Source organism: Topomyia yanbarensis, chromosome 2 (genome assembly GCF_030247195.1).
Source record: "Topomyia yanbarensis strain Yona2022 chromosome 2, ASM3024719v1, whole genome shotgun sequence".
Lineage (NCBI taxonomy): Eukaryota > Metazoa > Arthropoda > Insecta > Diptera > Culicidae > Topomyia > Topomyia yanbarensis.
The window spans coordinates 165,586,811-165,612,860 of record NC_080671.1 but is presented as its reverse complement, the minus strand read 5'-3'; the positions used below and the strand labels follow the sequence as shown (position 1 = coordinate 165,612,860).

Sequence of the window (26,050 nt, the reverse complement as noted above, 5' to 3'; positions counted from 1 at the left end):
TTCAGAAGAATTTAGTAAATAATACGAGACATGTTTTGGTTACAACGGTTTAGTTCCACATTTTACCATATAGAGGGTGCCAATACTAACTTTTCAACGGAAAGAGATAGAAATTAGGTGTCTTCTACAAAGTTGTAGAACAGGCATTTTCCAATAATTCTTCCAAACATCTTGATATTCTATCTCTCTTCTATGAAAAGTTAGTGTTGGCGCCCTCTATGCAATCACAGTTGGAACTAAAATTTTCCAACCAGAACATAACTCGTATTATGTCTTATAATTCCTCTGAACATATTATAGAGCTTAATCTTACGGTTATTTCACTAAAATGTACAGTTCGTGCGAATCGAGTACTGATACACAACCATGCACTGTTAGGCCCCATGCAACACTGACTCAGACATCACTTCGTTAAAAGTTTAATAACTTCTTTTAATAAATCCGGATTCACTAGCAGTCTTCGACAAAGTTGTAGACATTTAAATTATCTTTCTTATTTTCACTTACAGTGGTAATACGATATATGCACTGCCACCTAGCGGCAAAAATGCGAGTTAGTGGGTTTTCTCCATGTAAAATGTCGAAAAATCCCATACAAACTTCAGGCACGTTGGTCCGGTTGCTAGACTTGTCCGATTTGCTTCAAATTTGGTGCAAGTACTCCTGGTGGGACTAGGAATCGAATCAGGGGTGGGCCGATTGCGTTTTCAAAAATTCATTATTTTTCTGGGCAGTCTAGTCGTCATGGTATGTCGATTTATCGGTCGACTTCGTCATCGTGCTAATTATTTAAAATATTGTAAAAGTAGAAGCCTATTAGTGTTAATTAATTTTTGTGCTCATTTGAAAGTTTACATTCAAGTTTGTTATGAATATATACCAAATTCGTTACTGATACTTTCTGAATGTATCAGGCAACTAGCTGTTGGGAAATTGGATTCTGAGATGATTATGACTTTCATTGGTTTAGTTTTCGATACAAATACAATGAAATAAAAATATGTTTGGACAAGGAACAGTTTTTTTCAAATATCTTTTTTTCGTTGAAAGTGCCCAACTTAAATTTTTACGGTAGGTAGGGAATATAATTATATATCTTGGAACAAATTTTTATCCAAATCAAAGATGGGGTTTTTTAGTAAATCGACTTGAAATTTTTAAAATCGATTTTTTCGAGTTGGCGCGAAATTCGTCTATAGAATGTATCATACAATATATTTTTCTTTTGTCATTTTTCTTAACACTGTTTACCAAAACAAGCAAAACGCTTCAAGGGTCGAAAAAATATGATTGGAGGCTCGTAAAATGAGACTGCTCAACAAAACAGACAATATTAAGTGTACTGAGACCACATACTGATTTTCGGAAAGAAGAAAAAAATGATAAAAAATTGCATTTTCCGTTTGTTTCTAGTATGTTAGGATCTGTTTTTATGAGCATTTGATGATTTTTGTGTCTTTAAAACGTTGTTTTTAATATCATTATCAGCAACTTTATCGATGATACCAAGCCTCTAAATAATGTTTTGAGTTTATTCACAGTAATTATTGTCAAGTGAATTAATTACCAAAATTGTTTTTAAGAGATGCTCTGTATTATATTGTATATTTTTTTTGAAAATATTGAACCTCCAAAGTTGGTGGTTGCGAAATAATGTGATCTTGACCGTGATAAAAGTGGTTTCGAATCTTTATTTCAGAATTCTTGATATGAAAAGTGCAACTTGAGAACGTGGCCTTGTGTACTAATTACGCCATCAATTCAGCACTCAAATGTACGTCATAAATAGCCCCTTATTTCACTTATTTTGCGAAATTTTCAATCTCACCGTGAGGCTATTTTTATAATTGATAATACCATAAATCTGAAAAGTGCTCTTAAAAACCTATTCTGACATACTAGAGATAAACTGATATCGCTATTTATTATCATTTTGCTTTTTTCTTTGCACGCAAAACAATATGCAGTTTCAACCCACTCAAGTTTTTTGACAAGTAACGTTGAAATTGTTAAATAAAAAAGGAACCCCTCATTTTACAAAATGCGATAAATTGGTGTTGTTTTATTGTTGAAAAAGCTTCAGTATAAATTAATGATATTTCAATAAAAGTAAATAAAACTTGTTAATTTTTATTTTATATCGAATTCAAGAAGTGTGCAAAGTAGCCCCTAATTAGTTCACATATAATATTTTTAAACGCTATATGAACAACTTTTTTATGTGTGAACCAATTCTGCTCATATTTGGCATAAATAACACTAGTTTACAAGAAAATGAAGCTTCGAGAAAAAGTATTTTCTAGGCTAATTTTGGGTCGCTGAAGACGAAAATAATATTCATTTTTTTGTTCAAAGAAGCGATTTTTAGATTCACCCGAAAAATTTATTTTTGAGTGCTTTTCTAGTTTTTAGTCAATATTTTGTGTGAAAATCATCCAATTATTATGTTCAATATGCAGATTGAAAGGTGCCCTTTCCAAAAATATATAATATGTGTCGATTATATGTAAAAATTTTAGTTTTGCAAGCGACCCAAGTTGAAAAAAAGTGAATTTTTGACCATTTTTAAAAGTTACTTATTTTTAATTGATTTTTTTACAGCGAAGCATGTTTTTTTCGGACCTTTTAGAATCTTAGATGACAGATAATATGATTACGTTAATTTTCAGCCCAATATCACTAACATCGGATGGAAAATATTGATGCTATGGAGTATTGAGCGAAATTAAAATTTTGCGATTTTAGAAGATTCTGACCTGGTGCGGCGATTCAGGGGGTGTAGCACTGGTGTCATAAGCCAGTCGTCAAATATTTGAACCCCTATCGGGAAGGAGTCTCATTGGGATCGTAGCACATAATCTTATGCAAAATAAGAATCGCCGGCGAAGTCTGTTGAAGCAGAAGATAAAAAATCTTCTAAGGGATTGTACTGTTAAGGCTTCGTAATAGCAAGACGTTGACGAAATGTATATCTTCACAGTTCAATAAATATCTACCACTTAATGGAATTAAAAAGAAATCTTTTTTTATTATCTATTAATATACCTTTGTGCAATCACAATTCCGGTAAAAAAAAACTTTTCCCCTTGAATGCGACTACGAATATGTTGGATAGAGTCTTCTCGAATTTTCATCCAGCAATAGTCAACCGTCATGCCTTCGTCCCAGAAGCTCTCATATCGCTTTTCAATTGCTGCAATGTTCTGATGGAATCTTTCACCAAACACGATAAGCGTACCGACTTAGGAATTCAAAGCTCTTTTACGAATTTAGCTTAGAATCCGAAAGAATGTTCATAAGCAGTAAGAACATTTTCGGTCAATCGATTTATGGAACGATTGTTAATTATGTACTCACCACGGACAAAACAAAACTTCTCCGACAAATATTTGCACATTTTAAACATGGCACTTAGTTGTACAACAACTAAACAATTCAAATGCCGCAGTTAACAAACACTATACAGTGTGGCAATGTTTAATGATTTACTCATTTGAGAGCCCTTTGTTGCAACACGACGAGAAATCTGTGTGTATTTTTCGTAAAAGTTAAATTCCATTAGGGTCCAGCAGTTAATGAAATGCGATATCAGGGTTTCTGGGACGGAGACATGGTAGGTGACTACTGCTGGATACAAGCTGGAGAAGACTGTACCCAACACAAATGATAATTATAAACGAATTTATAACTATCAAGTGTAGATGATCATTTCAGCCAAAAGCATGATTGTGCGAAAAATACAAAGTTACAATTTTTACTCAGTGCTTCATACCATCTGCATTTTTCATCCGATTTTTGTGACCAATGGCTTAAAATTTATGTAAAAGGATTATCTATCACATTAGATTCTAAAAGAATTTTCTTCTGTCCATGATTTGTTATAACTTTTTTAAAAATGGTTGAAAATTAGACTTTTTTGGTTGCTTGTAATCATAATCAATGTACATTTGATCTACGCATATTATACGGAAAGGTCACATCAACACCTTTCGCACAGTGACTTTTTTGTTTCGATCGGATCCTTTTTGAACGATATATTGACAAATAACTAAAAAAGTGCTCAAAAATATCTTGTTTAAAAAAATCTCGTAAATACTTTTTTTCTTTCAACGATCCAAAATTGGCTTAGAAAACACCTTTCTTCTTAGTTTATCGTGATTCGATTTTAAAAATATGAAAACAAAATTTTTTTTTGTAATAAAAAATTAGAACAAAAACAAAAAAGTAAGCAAAAAATCGTTTATTGAAAAAAAACGCGAATTTCTTTGAAAGAGAAATTGAGTATGATTTTCGTGTTAAGCGATCCAAAATTTATCTAGAAAACACTTTTTCTCGCTACTTCTTTTTTCTTGAACACTAGTGTAATGTTATTTAAGACCAAAAGAGATATGCGAAAAACAGAACAATTTTCTCTCGGTGTTTAATAACATCAACAGTTTTTATCACATTTTCGTGATCTTAGGCTTAAAATTTTCGTGAGAAGTTTGTCTGCCACATAAGATCCTAAAAGATTTTTTTGCTGAATAACTAAAAATGAGTAATTTCGCCGAAAATCACTTTTTTTTTACTTTGGTTGCTCTTAACCCTGAATTGTTGATATTTAACCCAAACATGTTATACATTTTTGAAATTTCGAATGGTGTTAATCGGAAGATTTGTTCCTGAGGTATCGATCAATAACTGTAAAAAGTGCTCAAAAACACGTTTTTCAAAAAATCTCAAAAGCAATTCTTTGAAAAAGTGAATTTCGTGTTCAGCGAACCAATATTCGCTTAGAAAACATCTTTTTTCCTAACTTCACCCCAAAATTTGTAAACTAGTGTAATACATACCCGATGACGATAAATCTGTGCTGATATGATACAAATCCATCGATCATCAAAGGAGCTATATTTCGTCAAAATTAAAAAATTGATAAAAAGTGCGCAAAGATACCCCGCACGACGGTAACTAAAATGAATATGGTAATTTAATAGTTGATTTATAATTATGGAATATATCAATAGTATTATCAATATGGTGAATTAGTTTCTGGAATGGTAGGTATTTATTTATACAGGATTGCAGTATCGCTCTTAGATGAAAAGCTTGTAGAATAATATTCAATGTTGCGACTTTTCGTGATTAAAATTGATTGACAAAGTTCTATGATATTTTTCAGCTTAATAAGTGAAAGCTGAGTACAGCTGAGTGCAAAATGCTGAATACAAAATGAAGTACGCGGGAATATGGAATTGATAGTTTTTGTCTTGCAGGAATTTTGGGTTGATGCTTATGTGAACATAAAAGTGTCCCAAAAACAGGCGAGCTTACTGTGAATGGGACCCAATTTAAAAACTGACAAATAAAAGAGTTTTTCAAGTACTCTATGATAAAATAACAGTAAAAAAAAGTTTAAATTTTTTTAAATAGTTTAAATAGTTTTTCTAACAAAATACCGAAAATACCGGTTTTTTATACTTATAAGACCGGTATTTCGGTATTGGATATTTGGACAGTTTAACCGGTTTTCGGTAAAGGTGAAACCGGTACTTCCAACCCTACCCCAGAAACCTTAGATCTCGTAACTTTTTAAGACTCGACCTTCAGCGTACCGAGTACGGTCAGAACGAACCCGTAAAGGCGATGTGTAATGTTTTCAATAGTGTGTATGACCATTTTGATTTTTATGTTTCCGGTGATCGTTTCAAGAATAGACTTAAGAGATTGAATTAGTTTATAAGATTAAGTAAAATATTTTTGTAGTGCTATACAGGGTGTTTGGTTCATGGTTAAGAATCTCTCGGGAGGTGATTGACTGCCATATTTGGAGAAAAAAATTGTTCTACACATACCATCAAATCTCAACAGTTACAGAGTTATTGAACTTTTTGTGTAAAAAAACTTATTTGTCTTAAAATACCTCTAACTTACAAAGTATACTTTGTATTTTAAATGTTTCAGTTCCATTCGAAAGGTGAGAAAATTTCCTATTGAATGGTGTTCTCATTTCTTTTAAGTAATTAGTTTTAATTACCTTTTAGCTGCAAAGTAGTTAAAAGTTAGTGTTTTTGAGGAGGTTTTTGCTAATTTTCTCGAAATAATGAAGTATGATTATAGCAATATCCATTATCCAAAAGTTGGGTTTTAGGATAATTTATAATTTGTTCTTGGACGTCATATTTCTATCTCGTCTCAATTCTTTGTAATTTCATTACTATACTTTTCCTGTAACCGACTTGCAAGTGCTTAAAAGACTCTAATCTAAAAAATATGCTTTATATCGTTATTTACAAGATTTCATTGGAAAGCTGAGAAAATGTCCTATTAGTGTATGTACAAATATCTTTTAGTTAAGTGTATTAAATGATTTTTTACTAACGAAATAACTCAAAATTTGTGTTTTTGGAGAGTTTTTTAATTATTCTAATTATTTATCAACAAAATTTATCGTTACTATTGTTCATTTGATGCCCCTTAATGTTCTGTATAAGTTTTTATTATACACTTTGTCTATATCTCTTTATTTTTCTGCTATTTAATAGTTAACACAGCATGAGCTGGCCACAAATGTAATGGGTTCGAAATCGTTATTTTTGCATATGAAACGATGTGATAAAAACGATTTTGCGTCGAAACCAAAAGAGATAATTGAATGGAGTCAAAGAAAGAACTGTAGAACTTGCTGAAACACATTATTTCCATGATAATAATGGTGATGTTTATTATTTACTATTTGAAGAAAATTAACGAAAATGCTAATAATAGCACTAACTTTAAACTAATTTACTCTAAAATTTCCCTGGCTTTCGAATAAAAAGAAAAAAAGTACAATAAGTGCCATAATTTTTCAATTAGAGCTGGTACTAGTGAAAATGAGATAAAAATATCCAAGTTGAATTATTAAAATGATGAGGTTAAATATTAGGATTTTCAAGAAATGAACGAAAAATCGTTTAAAATTGTTTAATTATCAATAAATTACTTTGAAAAGGCTACTTAAACTCTTTAGCTGAAACATGTGAGGGCATCACTCAATGCGAAATTTTCTCACCTTTCAAATGGAACTAAAACATTTAAAATACAAAGTATACTTTTAAAGTTAAAGGTATTTCAAGACAAATAAGTTTTTTATACTAAAAGTTCAATAACTCTGTAACGGTTGAGATTTGATGGTGTGTGTAGAACAATTTTTTTTCTCCAAATATGATAGTCTATCACCCCCCAAGAGATTCTTAACCATGAACCAAACACCCTGTATACTATGCATGTCATTTTGTTAATTTGTAATGTGAAATCATTGTTATCAGCTGAAAAACCGTACGAAAAGATTATGATTTTTACGCGCATTCGAGGTCTGCATCTGAAGTGAGCCAACAACAACCATAGATTTCATGTAGATAGCGGAAATCTGAAACGTGGACCGTACGCTTGTATGACGAAGTATCTAGATGACGAAAAAGGTATATCTAATGGCGTCAATGGACGTATGAAAGGTACAAAAGGCACTACTCGTTGGATAAATCAGAAAAAAAGGAAATTCAAAATTGATCAAACAGGACGAAAGGAATATAACGACTATAATTGAAACGGTTTTAGCGAAGGAGTTTGTAGCAATTTATAAATACATTTAAGAGTTTTGTCCACATAATGATAAGTTTTTGATCCACCAATATTCTAAGCCGGTTTAAACTGCACGTAAAATAAATCAGCTTTTTTTCTCGAATCAAATCAAATTGATAAATTTACTCTTAATTAATCGCATGGGTTCAAGATAAACAACAACAATTTTCGTTCTCAATCATCAACCTTCAAGAAGAAGCCTGCATTTCAACCATGTTCCCAACTACGGCTACAATCATTGTCCACCCGGTAATCACTATCAACAATCACCTACTCGCAGCGTATAAATCCCTTAGGCTACAAAACGTCCAACATCACAACAGCTAATCCGTGCTGAGTCGGAGAATGGCACACACGGGAGCCTGTTTGTGTATATGTCTGTCTCCCACACTCCCCCTTGTCGTCCCATGTGCTTTAATGGGGGAACTCTTGCTTTCGCACCCGGGCCTAACTAGTTGGAGTAGAGCGACTCGGCACGGACAACAGCTTTGCTGTTTACACTTTTTGCTACTGCCAGTATCGTTTTTTTTTGTCTTCTGAACCCGATCGGCAGCTTTGAAGCACGAGAAAAGGTTTCACTATAGTACGTTGGTACTGTTACTATAATTGTCGATTAACTTTCACACTATAGGCTGAATTTCCTTTTTTGTACGCACCATTCGTTCCACAATCAAAGCACCACTCTTCTTCTTATTACTCTTCGTACGTAGGATGACACCGTTTCCTTTGCAGCGTGTGTTATCCGTGCACTATGCGCATGGAAGAAACTTTACCCGAACCATCATCGATTACGAACTCTCGAAAGTCATGGACAAAAGACACCCAATCTTCGGTAATTTTTGCTTCAGCAGATCCCACAAATTTCCATCAACAACCGGACACAGAGTCACCAAACATAAGCCACCGCACACCGGTTGGTGAAATTGGTGGGATAATTTGCATAATATGAGGTTTTCGAGACATTCCGATCGGAAAGGCCTTGAAGCATCACCGTCCACCGCAGCCTGGCCTAGTGGCAGACAACACACAACGAAACCACACTCACCGAATGCACTACAAAAGCACGGCTAAGTAAATCCGCAATCTCGTATAAATTACCGACACCGCACAAAAACACTACAACCTCTGGGTTCGATATTAAGTTTATAACTTTTTTTTTGCTTCGTAAACAGGAATCTCGCGCCCGCCTGTTCGTTTGTGTCTCGGTTTGTCTCTGCCCGTTTATTTATTTCTCCGCATGGGCAAGCAGATTTGCAAACTTCACGTCGTTCAAAGCAACACTCGCAATACAGTGGCGATTCACGCGACTCACAATCGGACACAATCTCCAACGCGTCGTCACGTCGACTATTCGGAATGGACCTGGCCCCACGGAACTCCGAACATAACTGATCGCGGATCGCGGAGTTGCAGCGCGTGTTGCGATCAGAGTGCACGCGCGCGATCATAACAAAGCAGCATGCCGAATCGGATGGGAGATCGAAGCATAAAGAGAGAAAGAGAGATAGAGAGTAAAAGAGCAACTTGTATGGAGCGAACTGAAATCGAAAGCTCGTGCGGTAGGTATTTGTTTATGGGCTAAGTGAGAATCGAAACGAGAGTGAGCTTTTCTGCAGTGCAAGTGGTTGGGAACAGCTGTTCGTTGTGAGAATCACACGCGAGTTGTGTGTGTGTGTGTGTGTGTGTGTGGGAGAGGGAGAGAATATGGGATCTACACCACTACGCATGGATTCGCGATCATAGCCTAAACAGAGGTTAGAATAATTCCATACCAACATTAGAATAGGGCTAATAAGATTTGTAAACAAACTTTTGTTTTGCTGATTTCTCTTAATTTGTTATATTTTCAACCCAGAAGACATTTGAAATTGATTCTACCAAGGGTAAAGATGTTGATTCATGTGTATCTTTCATGAAATTCGACTCGACAGCGGAGTAATGAGCGAAATAAGTTTGTTTATAAAAATCTCATTAGCCCTTTTGAAGAATTGATATTGAATTATAGGAAAAAGGTTCTTTATGGATTATCTAACGCATATTTACTTATAATGTGAAAATTTGCTCCAGAATTAAATATTAATACTTTAATAGCCGTAAGCTCAAACGCGTACTAACTATATTTAAACCGGACTAACTTTTAAACCGGTCTAAACTATTTTGTAAGCTTTAACCCAACGATGCTGTCATTTATATGGCTGCGTTCTGACCTACGATACACGACAATGTTAAAAAATAACAAATTCATGTTAAAGAAAATGAGTAAATTAGGCAACGTGGAGAATTGTTTTTCATTCCAATATTTTCTTGCAGTAAAATAGCTTTTCTTCGTCATATGTCTCATTCCATAGCGTGTGAGAACAATTTTGTCACCATGTAAACTGATATGTTTCTGAACTTAGAACTTTAACTTGGTGGATAGTTTATAGTTAGCCGTTGATGTACAGCTTTTTGTAGTGACATAATATTTAATGCACAAAAGAAAATAAGTTTGAAGTGGTTGAACAAAAGAGATTATAACTACTAGAGGGAGCAAAGCGCTACTGTCTCCATGTATTCACGGACTGAAACATGGGGTCTTGCTCTAGCATATTGTATCCCATTACTTTGACAGGTTTAAACCCGGGCAATATGTGTCAAACTAATGGGCTTAGCATATGTAAGAGCGAGATGATAATTTTTCAGTGTTAACAGCGACATGGGACCTCTAGTAGTTATAATCTCTTTTGGTTGAACCATCGTTTGTAACTGGTGCCATGATAGTTATTTTAAACTTTGATTAAAAAATTGGTTGAAATATTTCAATTTGAATTCAAAATGAACTGTGAATATCATTCTAATTGAACACGATACCTGTCGAAACGGGGGGAGAATATTTATATTCGTTTCAAGCTAATTTTCACAAGTTTGGAATAAATATCAATTATAAATAAAGGTTCGATCACACTCTGCGAATTAAAATTGTACACGTTTTTTCAGCGAAGCTTAAATAAAAAGTAAACAAAGGTCAAACAAAAAATTAAACTTTGACAGAATGATCACAAGTGTTATATTTCATATTGTTGATTGCATATTTCTGTAATGCATCAATGCAGATTGGAACGATTTTATTTGCTAACAAAATTTCTGCGATTTTATAAATAAACAGAAATGAAAGTTTTGAGCATCCTAGTAATATATTTTTACGAACAAATATATTGATCGCCGTTGCGTTCGCAATCAATTATAAAATATTTTTATTTGGATGTTTTATGTGAGTTTATTCATATAGGAAAAATGCGTATATTTAAAATCTTTTATTTAATATTTGCTTAGGGTATTTATAGAGTTATTTTGTAAGCAGTTAAGATTCTGATTCAATTTGTGAACTGGTAGTGAAAATAAGAAAATTTATAAAATAGTGCATTTTACGATCTACATCCGATTGTCATTTATTTGGATCTATCCAATGAAAAATAAACTTTTTTTCGACAGATATATGGGCAATAAGTCGTGATAACATGTTATTGATTTATATTAAGGAATAAAATGATCCCACTTATTCTCACAGCGATATGTAAAAGAAAAGAATCAAAACAATTCTTATTGCAGTTTTGATTCGAATTCGCAAAAAAAAACTTTGATCTGAATATGAGATAATCGATTTGATTTATCCAAATGCTCTCCTGTAACTCTTCGATGAGCAATTGGAATCAAGCGTGTAGAGAGAAGGAAAGAACAGAGAAATCAAAATACAGATAAATATAGTTCGACGGTGCTTGTCTTTCCTACCTGTTAAAACTGGCTTATTTATTGCTCTATATTGCGAGCAAAGAGAGCCATATTGATCCAGAAGAAAGCCGAAGAGAGGATTGAAAATAACGAAGTATGCGCAAGAGGAGCATGTCATATTTTTGTCTTTTTCCGGTAACATGATGCTGCCATTTGCATTACTGCGTTCTGATCGGCAGTACACGGCAATGTTAAAAACCGTACAATGAGGTTAATAGAAGATTCACTGTTTATGGCATTTAATAGTCTGACGTATTTATATTTTGTTAAAATAATTTTGGAATCCTCGATTTAGCTCAAACAAAGTAACATTAGAATTATTTAAGATTCAAGTGGCTAATACTACGTTCACACAACAAGTAAAAACGTGTTTTAACGCTATCTCCATGACATTTTTCTTGTTGCTAATTATTATAACATGTTTTATAGTGTGAACATATAACGTTATTTCACTATTTTGCTAATAATGGTGCATACTATCGTGAACGTTGTAAAGTTGTATTGTTAGTCTCTAGCCACTCCAAGGATCGAAAAAGCTTCTCTAACATTATATTTAGTAGTCACACAATTCAGCCAAGTCTGACTATTTCAAATTAAATCAAATGCTTATGAACAATAATGGAAGCTTACCTTTTTTGGAAACGTTTGTATTAGTTGCTGTTCTGCAGCACATGAAGAAGCCAAAAACAATTATTTATTTGCTTCAGATAATTATGTGGTCATTGGAAAAAAAAAAATCTGACATTTTATACTGGTGGGGCTTATTACACGATCCTACCCCACTACTCCACTAACCATGAATAAAGAATTTGGCAGACCAACTTTGCTGAAAATGATGTAATTCAAATTATCAGCACGATTACCTAATCAATCCTGAAATACCAAAAGTTCAGTAATTGAGCTGAGAATTTGACAACTTCAAAAGCTGATTTTCAACGAAGTAAATCTGTCAAATGGGTTAAATCCAAATGAGCTTTCAACATCTTGGATTGCTAAAATGTTCAATTCAACGAAATTTTGCGACGTCGTGCGAAAATTGAGAAAGCTTCAAATCCCGGTTACAAAACAATAAATTACAATTAATTATTTCCTATAGTCTGCAATCTGTCTGATAATCAATTGACAGATATAACTTAACAAATTGAACCTGACACTTGATGCAGACAGTGAATCTTCAGGAGGCACCTCGACAAAATGCGGTGTAAACCGTATTTCAAAATTTCCTGGACCAATCGTATCTTCTTCACATCATTGCCCAGGTAACTACAAAAGCTTTTTGCAAAATGCTTGATATTATTATTTTTTTCAATAGCATTTTCATCGTTTTTTAGCAATAATCGGACTTTGGCTTCAAAGTGCTACGAAAAGTTCGAAAATCGACCAAGAAATAAAAGCTCCATTAGTTATGGTGTACACCGCAAAACCAGTTTTCGACGTGGCACCTGACTGAATTGACAATCTTTGCATCGAAAAAAAATTAAGGAATCCAATTTTTTTGCCGATAATACTTTACACAACCCCCTTAAGTTCCGACACGATTTAGACGATTCTTCCGCATTCAACTTTTTGTGTCATTTTTCCAAGTCATTTGTCCAGTCTCCACTTTCACAACTTCTTTCAAACCCTGTGCATTTCTGTTCTATCACTAAGAATTAAACGACAATTTGTTCTACAGTGGAAATGCTAATCGTCCAAAATCTGATGGAAAATTATAAATAGTGAAACAATATAAGCAAGCTTCAATATTATTTTAATAACGATCAAAATGAAAATATTTGTAGCAGATTGTTTGCCGTCATAGTGTTACTTAGGTTGTATGGCATGGCTTTATTTACGATCTTTTATATAATCTTAGTTTGGATTCTTTCGAAAGCAGTAAAAATATAAAAAAAACATCCACTTGCTTATTGTGTTCTTTGTGAGAAGAGTAGAAGAAGTAGAAAAGGGTACACATTGTGAATATATATTCATTTCTTTTCCTCTAGTTAAACTAACTAAAAAATTGTGGGTAAATTAAACAGCTTCACTCATTTTGATAGCCATAAGTAAACTAACAAACGAAAATTTTATTTAATGCAGCTCTGCATCCAATTATAAAATTTCGTTCTACGGTTAGTTACAAAATGATTCGACTTCTGCTAACCTGCAATATAACTCTTCGACATGGCATTTTCAAATTAGCGTGCAGCACCTTATGGATAGGACGATAAAGAATATAAAAAAAATGACATTTAAAACTCGATTATACCTGTTTTTTGTACGGGATAAAACTTGCTTACTTGCCCTCATATGGTTTGTGTGCAACATGGGCCATAATATTGCACATAAAGGTCGAAAAGTTGATTCAAATTATTGAGTTGTATGCAAGAGGAATATGGCGCCGCTTTACACTGTTTTCATTTGGCTTCAGGATGCAGCCATTTCTGCAATGACAGGTACTAACGTGTTAGACCGGACTAAACTCAGGCCTAAAATCAAAGATAGTACCGTGCGGCGGTACCAACTAGCTTCAAGCTTACCGCTATAAAAGGACTGCTTATTCCGCTGTAGAAAAAAAACGCTCTGAGGGTCTAAAACTTGAAATAATATATTTAATAAAGCAAATGTTTAGTTTGAAATTTATTGATCACATTTGCGAGGATTATACGCAGTCGAGCTTTTATGAAACATCATAATAAAAGCACGGAGCTATACTTGTTTATTTGTTCAATATATCAACAGGCATATCAAAGCCCCAATGATATTGGCCTTAATACTAATCTAATTTCTAACAATCAAATACACAAAAACAATAGTCATACAATAGCTATAGTTGTTAGCTAATTGATTAAATAGTCTGGAAAAACGCATACGCAGATTTTGTCGAGAAACGTTGAAATCAAATGCCGTAGCTGCTTGGTTAAAAATTCGTTGCAGACCAGTGATGGCTCCATACATACTATAGTTAGTGCGTCGGAATGGTAATCTGAACATAATGTTGTTGCGTAGTGTTCGAGGAGCGACGTTTATGTTTATTTGTTCCAGAATAGCTGGGGCATCTATACGACCTTGCAGAGTGTCAGCGATGAACAAGGCTCTTGCAGTATTCCTTCGAACATGTAGGGGCTCTAGTTGAATTAGCTGACACCGGTTTTCATAGCGAGGTAGTCGGGAAGGATCTCTCCACGGCAATCTACGAAGCGCGAAACGTAAAAAGCGACGCTGAACAGACTCTATTCTCTCAACGCCATTATTGTAGTTTGGACTCCAAACTTCAGAGCAATATTCTAGAATTGATCGCGATAAAGAACAGTAGAGCGATTTGAGACAATAGATATCCGTAAAATTTTTGGCTATTCTGAAGATGCATCCCAGTGCTCGAGATGCTTTACCAACTGCATAGGAGACGTGCTGTTTAAACGTAAGTTGAGGATCCAGAATCACTCCCAGATCTTTAACGTGACTGACGCGTTCAATGTCTGTTTCTAGTAGACGGTAGTTAAAATGAATCGAATTCTTTTTCCGTGAAAACGATATTACCGAACACTTCTTCGGGCTCACGCACATGCGGTTCGTGTTAAACCAATCAGCAAAGACATCAAGCTGCTGTTGGAGAAATCTGCAATCTTCAATTGACCGAATTAGGCGGAATATCTTGAGGTCATCTGCGAAGGACAATCGTGGAGTATTCAGAACTAGATGTACATCATTGAAGTATAGCAGAAACATCAACGGTCCCAAGTGGCTTCCTTGAGGTATTCCTGACGTAGAAATGAAGGTGGGGGCCCGACAATCTCCTATGACAACCTCTCGGTCTGTGAGGTAGGATCGAAACAATTGCAAAACACTACCATTTATTCCAAATCTCTCCATTTTTGCGATTGCGATAACGTGATTTATCTTATCGAAAGCGGCAGATAAGTCGGTGTAAACAACGTCGGTTTGAGCACGATGTTCCATACTCTCGGTTATGTAGGATGTTAAACACAGCAGGTTAGACGCTGTTGACCGCCCGGACGTGAAGCCGTGTTGATTGTCACTTAGGTACTGCTTACAATGAGCCTGAAGAGGTTCCATAATCACCAGCTCGAACAACTTCGAAACTGCACTCAATGAAGTTATTCCACGGTAATTATTGACGTCTCGCTTATTACCCCTCTTGTGGACTGCGAACATGTACGCGTATTTCCAGCAAGATGGGAAAACTCCTCTAGCAATAGATGCTCGAAAAAAATGAAGAAGCGGAGTAATCAAAGCTTCAATGTGCCTTTTCAGGATAACGGAGGGGAACCCGTCGGGTCCCCGATTGAAAGATGACTTAAGCCGAGAGGAAGCTCTGGTAATCATCATTGCATCGACATCGATAGCACCCAAAGCTTTGCCTACAAGTGGAGCTCTGCTAGCGGCGATTTCGATTTGCTCAGTAGTTAGTGCCTCATCTGTGAATACATTCGAGAATTTTTCCGAAAAAAGTGCACATATGTCTCGAGATGTGGTAGCTGTGTTCCCATTGAAAGTCATAGACGACGGCAGGCCTGATTCCTTGCGCTGCTCGTTCACATATTTCCAGAAACGTTTTGGATGCGACTTGAGATTACGCTGAATATTTTGCTGGTATCGATAGAAACAGTGTTGACTGGCTCGTTTGTACGCATGGTTGAGACTGACGTAATAGTCTCTGAGTGATATTGTGCGATACTTGGTAAACCTCCGCAGGGCAGCTCTCTTTATAGACTTCAGCCATCGCAGTGTACTCGTTTGCCATGGAGTGCCGGTTTGTTGATGGTGAACTTTCTTTGGAACGTGCCTGTCAATAGCATACACCAGAACGTTTGAAAAGGTTTGAACTGCGGTTTCGACATCTTCGGGGTCCAGAATATTTTCCCAATCGATGGTGGAAAGAAGATCTGTGATACTGCGATGATCAGCTTTACGGAAATTGTAGGAGACAGAAAGCGGTAATATATCGATGCACAACAGAGCTATCAATCGTGGCGATCAGTGGAGGATGATGTGCCATTGGTTTTACTAGGGGAGAGGGAGCCGTCACTATTGATGTGGCAGAAACCTGATCGCTGACAAAACAAAGATCGAGATGGCGGCTATTCTCATTGGCAATAGGATTGATTTGTAGTAACGTGGCTGAGCTATAGCTGTCAAGTAGCTTCACTGCACATTGGTGGAGCACGGAATGGTCAGAATCCGGATAAAGAAATCCATTAGGGGAAGATTTCCATGAAATGGTAGGAAGATTAAAATCTCCTAGTACCATGATCTCATCAACAGCGTTAGCATCTTCGAGTATAGTAAAAACTGAGCTGCAGTGTGCTTCAACGTATTCGGTATCACGAGCGCGATCGGGTGGGACATACAAAGCACACAAGTACAACTTACGGTCGCCAAGCTCGATAATTGTCCAAACCTGCTCTAGACAAACCCAAGAAGTTTTCTCGACGATTCTTGCCTTCAAGCTCGTTTTAACCGCTACTAACACGCCGCCTCGGGTGGATTTTTGGCTGTTGCTAGGGCTCCTGTCACAGCGAAACACCTCGTATTCAGTACCGAACACCTGACTGGAAAGCGTTTCATCGTTCAACCATGTTTCGACGAAGACAATGATGTCAAAACTGTTATCGGAGACTGCAAGACGATATTGCTCAACGATTGAATTAATACCACCAACATTTTGGTAGTATAGCAGCAGCTTAGCCCGTCGTTGACCAATGCTGGAAATCGAAGAGCTTTGAGGTAAGGAAGAGCTCACAGATGCATTGTACTTGCCTGAGGTAGGTTTGCGGAAGACCCCTCGTCCCATCTCCACCACAGGACCGGGACGGCTGCAGGTCGCTGGCAGGAAGGGCTCGACTGTGGTGGGGGGACTAAGGGCTTCCTCACGGCTGGCGGCAAGTGTGCGTCCCGGTGACCTAAGAGACGACATAACGTGGGATGTATGCAATGCAGCTGGACTAGGTGTCTCTCGTAAACAGCTGCGGTTCGCAGGCAGGAAGAACGGCATCTGGTGCTGATACGGTGCAATTAAAGGAGAACAAACTAACTGTCGGTATTTTGCAGTCCTTATCGAAGATATTGCGTTTACTTCAAACAATTTAATACGAGGAATAACAGTGGCGTTGTTAGGGGAGGTCGAGGTTTGGGTATGCAAAACGCCCCCTAAATATTTTAATGAAATTGGAAATTGCATCTTCAACGAAAATGTACCTAATACTCTAAGTTTCATATGCAAAAGTTATCTTTTGAGAATATTTATTTGTTGTGAAAATTGGCGACAGATCTCGGCACCTACCGGTCGGCTCATTGTGGAGGCTAGGTCTACCGCTGAGGACTATATCGAGTAGATCGCAGCGAAGCGAGTAGCTGAATGGCTCATGGAATCGTGACAAAACCGGTTCACGAAACGGACATCGGTACCGAGAGAACCTCCGCCACATTCTGTTGTCCTTCATTGAAGGGCAAACACGGGCTGGAGAGTGTGCGAGAAGCATCCTCATAGCGACCACCGGGCGATTCGCTATCGCATCTGCCAACGGAACCCTGCTATTGTACAGAGAAGGACGGCCGGCAAGCTGAAGTGGAAGGCGAAGCTAAAGTGAAAGCCTTCAACAAAGACTTTTTTCTTGAGGCACTTCGGCCGGCCAGCGGGATCGAGAACGTTGATGCGGCTGATCTAACAGGGAAGATTGTGACGGCGTGTGACGTTACAATGCCGTGAAAACTGGAGCCACACAGTAGACGGCGTCCAGTTTACTGGTTAAATGAGTCACTCAGTAGGGAAAACCGATGAGAGTTGAAACAGAGGAGAGTTCAAATAAGGCATATTTCTAGCAAAACCATACAGTTAGGAAGTTCGCAAAAATGCTTTTGTTAAACATATTGGAAAGATATACTTTGGCCAGATTTCCTACGGTGTGGTTTCGCTAGCAATGGGAATTGTTTGTACTTTCCTCTGTTTCAACTCTCCTCGATTTTCCCTACGCTGTAAGCTGCTTGTCTCAAGGCCAAAGGCGGGATCAGAGAGAGTGAGCGTGGACTGTCCTATATATAGTTTGGATTCCTCAAAGAAGTAACCACGTTGGAGGTAATTCGGACAATGCTCGGGAGTGCTGAGAAGGCAACCAGAAGCGAAGAGGAGATCGCTACTGCGCTGTAATTACGATAGATGTGAAGAATCCGTTCAACAGCGCCAGCTGGGAAGCTATCGCCGCAGCGCTGCACAGTGAAACGTGCCCGGACTTAAGTCCATATATGAAGGTTATGCGATATTCTCACTAGTATTTTTTCTCGTATCAGCTGAGCCATCAGTGACATTTTCGCGAGATTTTAGGTGATTTGAATGCAAAATGAATTTTTGACAACTTTGAAGGGCATAACTCAAGTGTTTTTTGCATTATTTGACCATAGGAACTACATAGGTTATTCTCGTTTTTCAAAGAAACGGTTGATTTTATGAATTGCAATTCTTCACCAAAATTATCCGTGTGATAAAATTACATCGTAAAATCGCCAAAAAAGTCACTAGTTGGCTTAGTTAGTGTTTAGATAACTGTTTGTTATGAATTTTTATTGAATTCGAACTTCTAAAGCGATAACAACAACGACGCCCGTGAACGCCCGCGATCACACTATGCTCATTCGAAAGCTTTTAATTTTCTCTTTAAAATGAGCCTATGCTAGTTTTGCGAAAACTTGCGATAAGCAGTCAAAATTTGAAAAAACTGTGAATGGAGACGCATGGTTATTACTGGTATTTAATTTGAATATTCACTTTATGACTAGAATAATGACACTAATTTATGCACAACTTTCAAATAGCATTTAGAGCATGATCTACAAGGGTTTTACTAGTGATCAAGAGTAAGGAGCCGAGTGGGAAGTATGGTTTTTAAGTGGTAAAGGAATTAAGAATGTTTAAAATTCAGTAAATATTTTCAACCATCTGAAATGTGTCATAAAATGTTTCATGAACTATTTTTGCTAAATTACGCAATAACTGTCAAATTGAGTGAACACAGTTGAGTTCTAGTCATTTGGTGAGACTATTTTTTCCGAGTTTGCATAGCACTGATATAGCTTAAGGGTATACGATATTATCCAAATAAAATGAGACCATATTTAAATGAACCATATACGCGAAAAAAGGATTTTGGATTTATTTTAATTTAAGGTATGAAATAAGCAATCTAAGCAACTTAAAACACACCTGCAAAAACAAAATCATTAACCATCTTGTTGATTCGTGTATGTAAATCAATATTCCACTAAGACACTCAAAATGTTTGTTTTGAAAATGAAAAAAAAATGTAGTTTTCATATCAAGTAACCCACTAATGAATTAAACTTTCCAAAATTAGTCGATCACATCTTATTTGATCCCTAAAAATTATATAGTCATTTCTAAAGCCACATAATGAGAATCAATTCGTTTCAATACGGAAAATAAATTCCAAAATTACAATTGAAAGAAATCTTTATAAAAGACAAAATATTTACTTTTGAGCCACTCTAATAAGTAGTAAAATTAATTTCTATTTTCTATAACCAACATAGGAATTCAGCGCACGAAAATGTCTTTAAATTTTTTTTGAATCCACCCTAATGCATAATGAAATTTTTTTTGCAAATGTTAATATCAAAAACGATTTAGCACACGAAAATTAATATACACAAATTTTAAGAACGACTTAGAAAAAAAAATTTGAGACACCGTAATGAATAGTAAATGTTCATTTTTGAAATGTTTTAATAGGGACCATTCATAAATGACGTAACGCAAAAATTGCCCAAAGTTGACTCCCCCCTCCCCCCATGTAACAAATTGTCACAAATTTCTTTATCCCCCCCTTCCCTATTACGTAACAAATTCCTTGAAAAAATTTTTTTTCTTCGGTGAAAACATGTTGCTGGTAATTACGTAGCTTGACGGTATTACATCCCCCCCCCCTTGTCACCATTAAATTTTAAAAAAAATCAAAGACTAAGTTAGTTATTCCCCTTTAAAAAGCTACGTAGCATGACATGACCCCCCACCCCCTGTCGTCACACATCATCACAAAATACAATACTCCCCCCTCCCCCATATAATGCTACGTCATTTATGGATGATCCCTAACGAGGATCATGCCAAACGTCGGCGTTTCGAGAAGCAGTACGAGACGTTTGCTGTCTAATATTTTGTCATCAATACTCCGATCTGGGATTACTGCCTGGGGTGCTGCGCTGAAAATCAAGCGGAACTGTGGAAAGCATAACAGGACATTCCGGCTGATGGCCGTGTGAGTCGCGGGTGCTTACAGAACAATATCGTCGGAGGCAGTATGCGTTATCGCCGGGATGATCCCCATCTGCATCACTCTGGCTGAGGACGCGGAATGCTACCAGCGGAGGAATGCACGTAATGCAAGGAGACTGGTCCGAGCGGACTCGTTGGCTAAATGGCAGCAGGAGTGGGACAACGCAGCGAAAGGAAGGTGGACTCACCGGCTCATCCCAAATGTGTCGGTTTGGGTGCATAGGAAGCACGGAGAGGTGAACTTCCATTTGGGTTTGGGGAGAGCCTCTCTCACCGGGGAATTCTCCTTCGGAGGAGACTAGATCCATCATCGGGGACTAGACCGAGTAGTTCACAAAAAAGTAAGGCCGGGAGCTAAATGGCTCATCGGGGAAGTTTAGCGAAATGGAACGAGAGGGAGCCAAAGGGCTCAAGAACCATAGAAGAATCGGTATCGGGAGAACTTCCTGCGCCGGGGAACTCTCCGTCGGTGTAAGCTAGATTCATCGCCGGGGATTGGACTGAGCAGACCGTGATTAGACACCACCAGTCGCGGGTCATTGGGGCACCAGCGAACCGGACGCTCTGTTCCACCGGAATCGCCGAACTGACCTCGACACCTGGCTGGTTGGCTCGGTTTCGGGAGAACTTCTCTCGCCGGGGAATTCTTCGTCGGAGAAATTTGATTGATTTATAACTTTGTAGAACATTATGTAGCTGAATTTTACATATCTAAGAAGTTGATACTTTGAACACCCTAACCACAAGGACCACCCTAATTCAACTAATATAAAAAAACGGCAAGAAAGTACTAACAAAGTTTGCAGAAGACACTATATATCGAAAACCAACGGTTTTGGCGCAAACAGTTTTGTCTTCCTAAATACAGCTTTGGGACCATAGTGCAGTGGTTTTTAGCCGGTCGGTTGATGGCAGCCCAAATCCGTTCCCTGAGACATTAGAGTTTTGTACATTTTTCCCGTCTCAGGGTTTTCTTGAAAATTTTTTAAAGCACAAAAAAACACACACACAGACATTTGCTGAATTCGAGGAACTGAGTCGAATGGTATATGACACATGGCCCTCCGGGCCGGGATTAAGTTGACGATGTTCAGGGTGATTGCATAACCTTTCTATAGGAGAAAGGCAAAAAGTGAATTTTATTCCAAAATGTGACCACAACTGCTTGGAATTGTAGCTCTAGGACACTAACATATATAACACAGTTTGAGATTTAATCGTTTCAGCAAAGTTTTCGAAAATGATATTTCAAAAAACTTTATTGAATTGGCCGGGAAAATGCTTAGTCGACGAGGTGTACGCAGCTTATCGCTTATCTGGGTTTGATTTCCAATTCTCGCATAGAAAGCAAGTATTTTTTCCAACCTAAAAAATAACCCTTCCGGTTATTTTTTTAGGTTGGAAGGATCCTAAAGGCTCTATTATCAAAATAAAAAAAAAACTTGTTGAAGAAATTCCATAACTAATTTTGTCGAAGACATGAATACTCCGTGATTCAGAATATCGAAATATATTGAACTGTATACGAGAGAAACGCTTTAAACCAAGTTATTTTGATATTACTGTAATTGATAAATCTCTTTTCCTGTGTATAAAAAATAAAATTCACATTCTATTCATGGCAGTCTCTGAAGCTTGAAATCAAAAGTTTTATTATAAAGAACTGGTTTGAGAAAATATCTCAAATATCATTTTAAATCTCGATATATTTTTGTAGCTTTCATATTTTCAACGAAGTTTTTTAAAATGACATCATCAACAACTTTGTTGAAGACACCAAGTCCCTTACTATTTTTGAAGAATTGTTTCTCCATAATAACTTCTAAGCAGGCATTGTAATTCTCTTGCTTATCCGATGTCCATTTTTTCCGAGATAAGATGAGTCTCAAAATTCTCCCTCTCCACAAATAGCGTGAGACTAATTTTCCGGATAAAATTTATTTGATTTTTCCTTCTCACCAGAGAGGGTGATAATATTTTAATTTCGTGAATAAAAGCGTCAAAATATACACTTAATTTAAAAAAAAGTGGAACAGAAGTACGATAGACTTGTTTGTTCGTATTTTGGAATAGCGACAGCAAGGCAGCGAGCGCAAAAAGGATACCGTGATAAACTCATTCGCTCATTCTCCGGCGGTTTTCTTTATCCGAAGAACTAACACGTTATATTTATCCGGAGAACTTCTGTGAGTGCCAATAACTTTTCGTGTGAAAATGTGAGTTTTTATTGTTGCAGTAGCAAATTATCCGGACGCAATGTCAGCTTCTAAGAGATTTAATCACCAACATTATTATATTTTTATTTATTTATTTAATTGCAGGCTTTAACCAACTTGGTCTTTCGCCTACATTATTATATCAAAAGAAGCGCTTTTAAAAGCTTCTTCTAGGTTGTTAAACGTTCAAAGTTGATGGTTTCTACATTATGTGATCTTGGCCGTTAGAATAGTTTTTAAACATTTATTCCACTTTGGATTTGCACTTTGTATTTGCATTGTTTGACTTCTTTGACATATTATAAAACAAATTATAAAAGGCATCTGCTAGACCAATTTTGTTGCTGAACTTTCACTAATTTATCAAACTTCCGTTAAATTTATTTTTTTCTAAAAATCAATGATTTTCATCAAATCCCCACCCCAGCAAAATTTCTGGCTACGCCATTGGCTCTTTCGCATTCAGACAGCTAACCACAAAAGATGTTATAGAGTTATATAGAGACATAGATCCGCCTAGAACCATATAACTTGGAAAATCCGCATAACGTCGCATATAAAACCGCAGATCAGATGTCAGATGTTTTGAAAACCGGTATTTGTAACTATAGTTGAGGGAGTCCAGGAATCTGTTATTTTTTTTAGAATCCTGCTCACCAAGCAAGCACTTGCTCTCCATGCTACCCTGAACCTGTGTCCCAATTTCCTGGCAAGTAATGTGTGCAAGATAGAGGCAAATTGCCAAATACACTAATGTACTTCAAATCCCATGTGGTCGTAAAACAGTCCAGAAACAGCTAAAGCTAAATCAATACCACCTAAATTGATAAAGAATTTATTCGAGTTTCATAAATTTCTGTAGTTTGACTGCTATTCCATTTTGTATAAAAATGGGTTTGCTGCTGTTGACTGGAATGAATAGGTGACTTCACTGTCAATGACAATAGCTCAGAATGCAGAGTAGTAATCAGATTGAAAATGTGCTGTGCCCAAGGTGCATTACGAACACAATCTAATCATAAAGTTCTCGAAATGTTGTTGTTTCGACAGCTAACATGTTATGAAATTTTAATCAGAAATGATTGGATGTACGAATTGGAAATTGTTCAAGTGCATATGACACATAGATTGTATATGAAATCAAATGATTCGCATTTCAGTCCCACGCATACCGTATTCAAATGTTGGTGGAGCCTTCACAAGAATGAAGAATATGACTTCGAAAGCTCGCTCACGGTAAGCATCAAGAATGAGATCTAGAAAACATGAACCGGTATAACTTGCGTGCACAAATAAGCAACGAACTTGAAAAACCGGTAGCCAATTTAGCATATTGTCAAGAAAACGCACAGTTATTCGCTTCTAGAGAAGAACCAAGAAACACCACCAATTATATCTGCTCTATGCTGGGTAGGTATTCACTATTTCCCACTGTTTGAACCTCGAAAACACTCCGCTAGGACAGTGCCAAAAGGCTAGTGGGTATCATTGTTCATGTTCGCATAAGCGTTGTACTGCCTTCGGACCGCAGCACGCAGTGAGTGACAAAAGATGTTTTGCGGTTACCGGGCAAGTAGCCTTCGAAGGCCAAGTTCTGTGAATTATGCGTTCTCTCGTTCACATTGTTTAATGCGCTGTTGAGCATGTTAAACAGCAAAAGCGAACATGAATAGGTTATGTCCAGCGGATGTTGTTTCTGCGACAGGAAAGAACCGCAACGAGTTAAAAGTGAAAAGACCCGATGAGAGTTATTACCTTCCCAAGTGCGACAAAAAAACGTACCATTTTTGCAACAGGAGACTCACCACACCAATGAAACAGTCCATTAAATATCGTCACGCTCGGTTGGGTTCGAGGCAAGGTATGAGGTTCCGTGCTAGTGCCGGTATGTTGCCTTCCCCACGTGCTGTTCCGCTGCTTGCTGCAGTGGCTTCCAGTCAGTCAGTCATTCATTCATTCATTCATTAATTCACTCGTGCACTGCTGGACAACGCATGCGGCGCGGCATCGTCGATCGGGAGGCCACATGTTATGCTGCGTAACGTCCAGCCTCTTTGCTGTTGGTGCGGCACATGTGCAATGCTGGCGCCCTGGAGTTCCGCAGTAATTTGCATTACGGCCGTGGCTTTTGCTGTGGTGTGATTGTTAGATTCAAAACTAGATATCTTATGGATGTGCAGGCTGGGTGCAGGGAGGGCCACGAGTTGAACGGGAAGGTAACCGAGCGGAAAATGAAATGAGCTGTTACTTGCTAGGAAATTATGTGCTGTCATTTGCGGTGGAATTATAAGGCGATGAATGGGTGAAGATTGGCACTTGTGTAAGAGATTTTATGTCACAGTTTGTAGTATCTTCAAGTAATATGATTAAAAAGATTAAGCTGTATTACATACTGTAACTGAGCTCTGCCCTACTAAGAAAAACTAACCTAAAGTTATTATAAATATAATAAATTAAAAAGCACAAGACATAGAAATTAAAAAAAAAATGTATGTCTTTAATTGTGACCTCTAGTTTGATTCCTTCTTGATGACGATTCCGCAGACTTGTACTTTTTATCATGTTTCAACTTAGCAATTATTTCCAGTTTATTAAACACGAAAACCCATTAGTGAGCTGGGAAAAACAACGCAGAAATTGACTATTAACCCGTTGAAACTTAAAACCACTTATTACCAGCCAGTAACCGTTCCCTTCCTGGTAGCATTTCCTGTCCCAGTTGCGCAATGCATCTTCAACTCCCGGCTCAAGTTCATAGAAAGCGAAAAGCTATTGGCGCGCTCACAGCAAATGGTTCTATCAGAGCATTTCATCATGCACAGTTTTTTTTACCTTCCCCTCTTTGGTACTCACGCTCAACCAGAAAACCATCATCACGTTTCTCTAGCTAGCGTAATATTTTTTTCCACTATAGGAACTTTAAAACGACGGCACAACTATTCATCAAACTAATTTATATACTCGCACTTTGCTGGTTTCCCGTAACCAAGCTATCAACTAGTGGAACCGGTTACTCCCGAAGCGACGACGGTGACGCTCGCTGCAGGTCTCAAAGAGGACGATAAAATAATAATCCAACATTAAAAGAGATACTAATCGCTGTCATGAATCTTTTTTCACCGGCAAGGGAAAAACTCGTCATGACCAGCGCAGCTGAACGCAAAAGAAACGATCCACA

The 26,050-nt window shown here is 37.1% G+C and overlaps 1 protein-coding gene across 7 annotated transcripts in view; it reads right to left on the bottom strand.

The window, feature by feature from the left end:
* LOC131682018 (cGMP-dependent protein kinase, isozyme 2 forms cD4/T1/T3A/T3B) overlaps window positions 1-26,050 on the bottom strand; it is a 589,291-nt gene that overhangs the window by 176,520 nt on the left and 386,721 nt on the right. For 2 of the 7 annotated variants that reach the window (XM_058963163.1, XM_058963164.1), the window contains exon 1: window positions 8,648-8,989. The exons of the other annotated variants lie outside the window; for them this stretch is intronic. The gene's annotated coding sequence lies outside the window, so the exon portion shown is untranslated. Of the gene's footprint in view, window positions 1-8,647; window positions 8,990-26,050 lie in introns of those variants that run through there. 7 annotated transcript variants of the gene reach the window in all.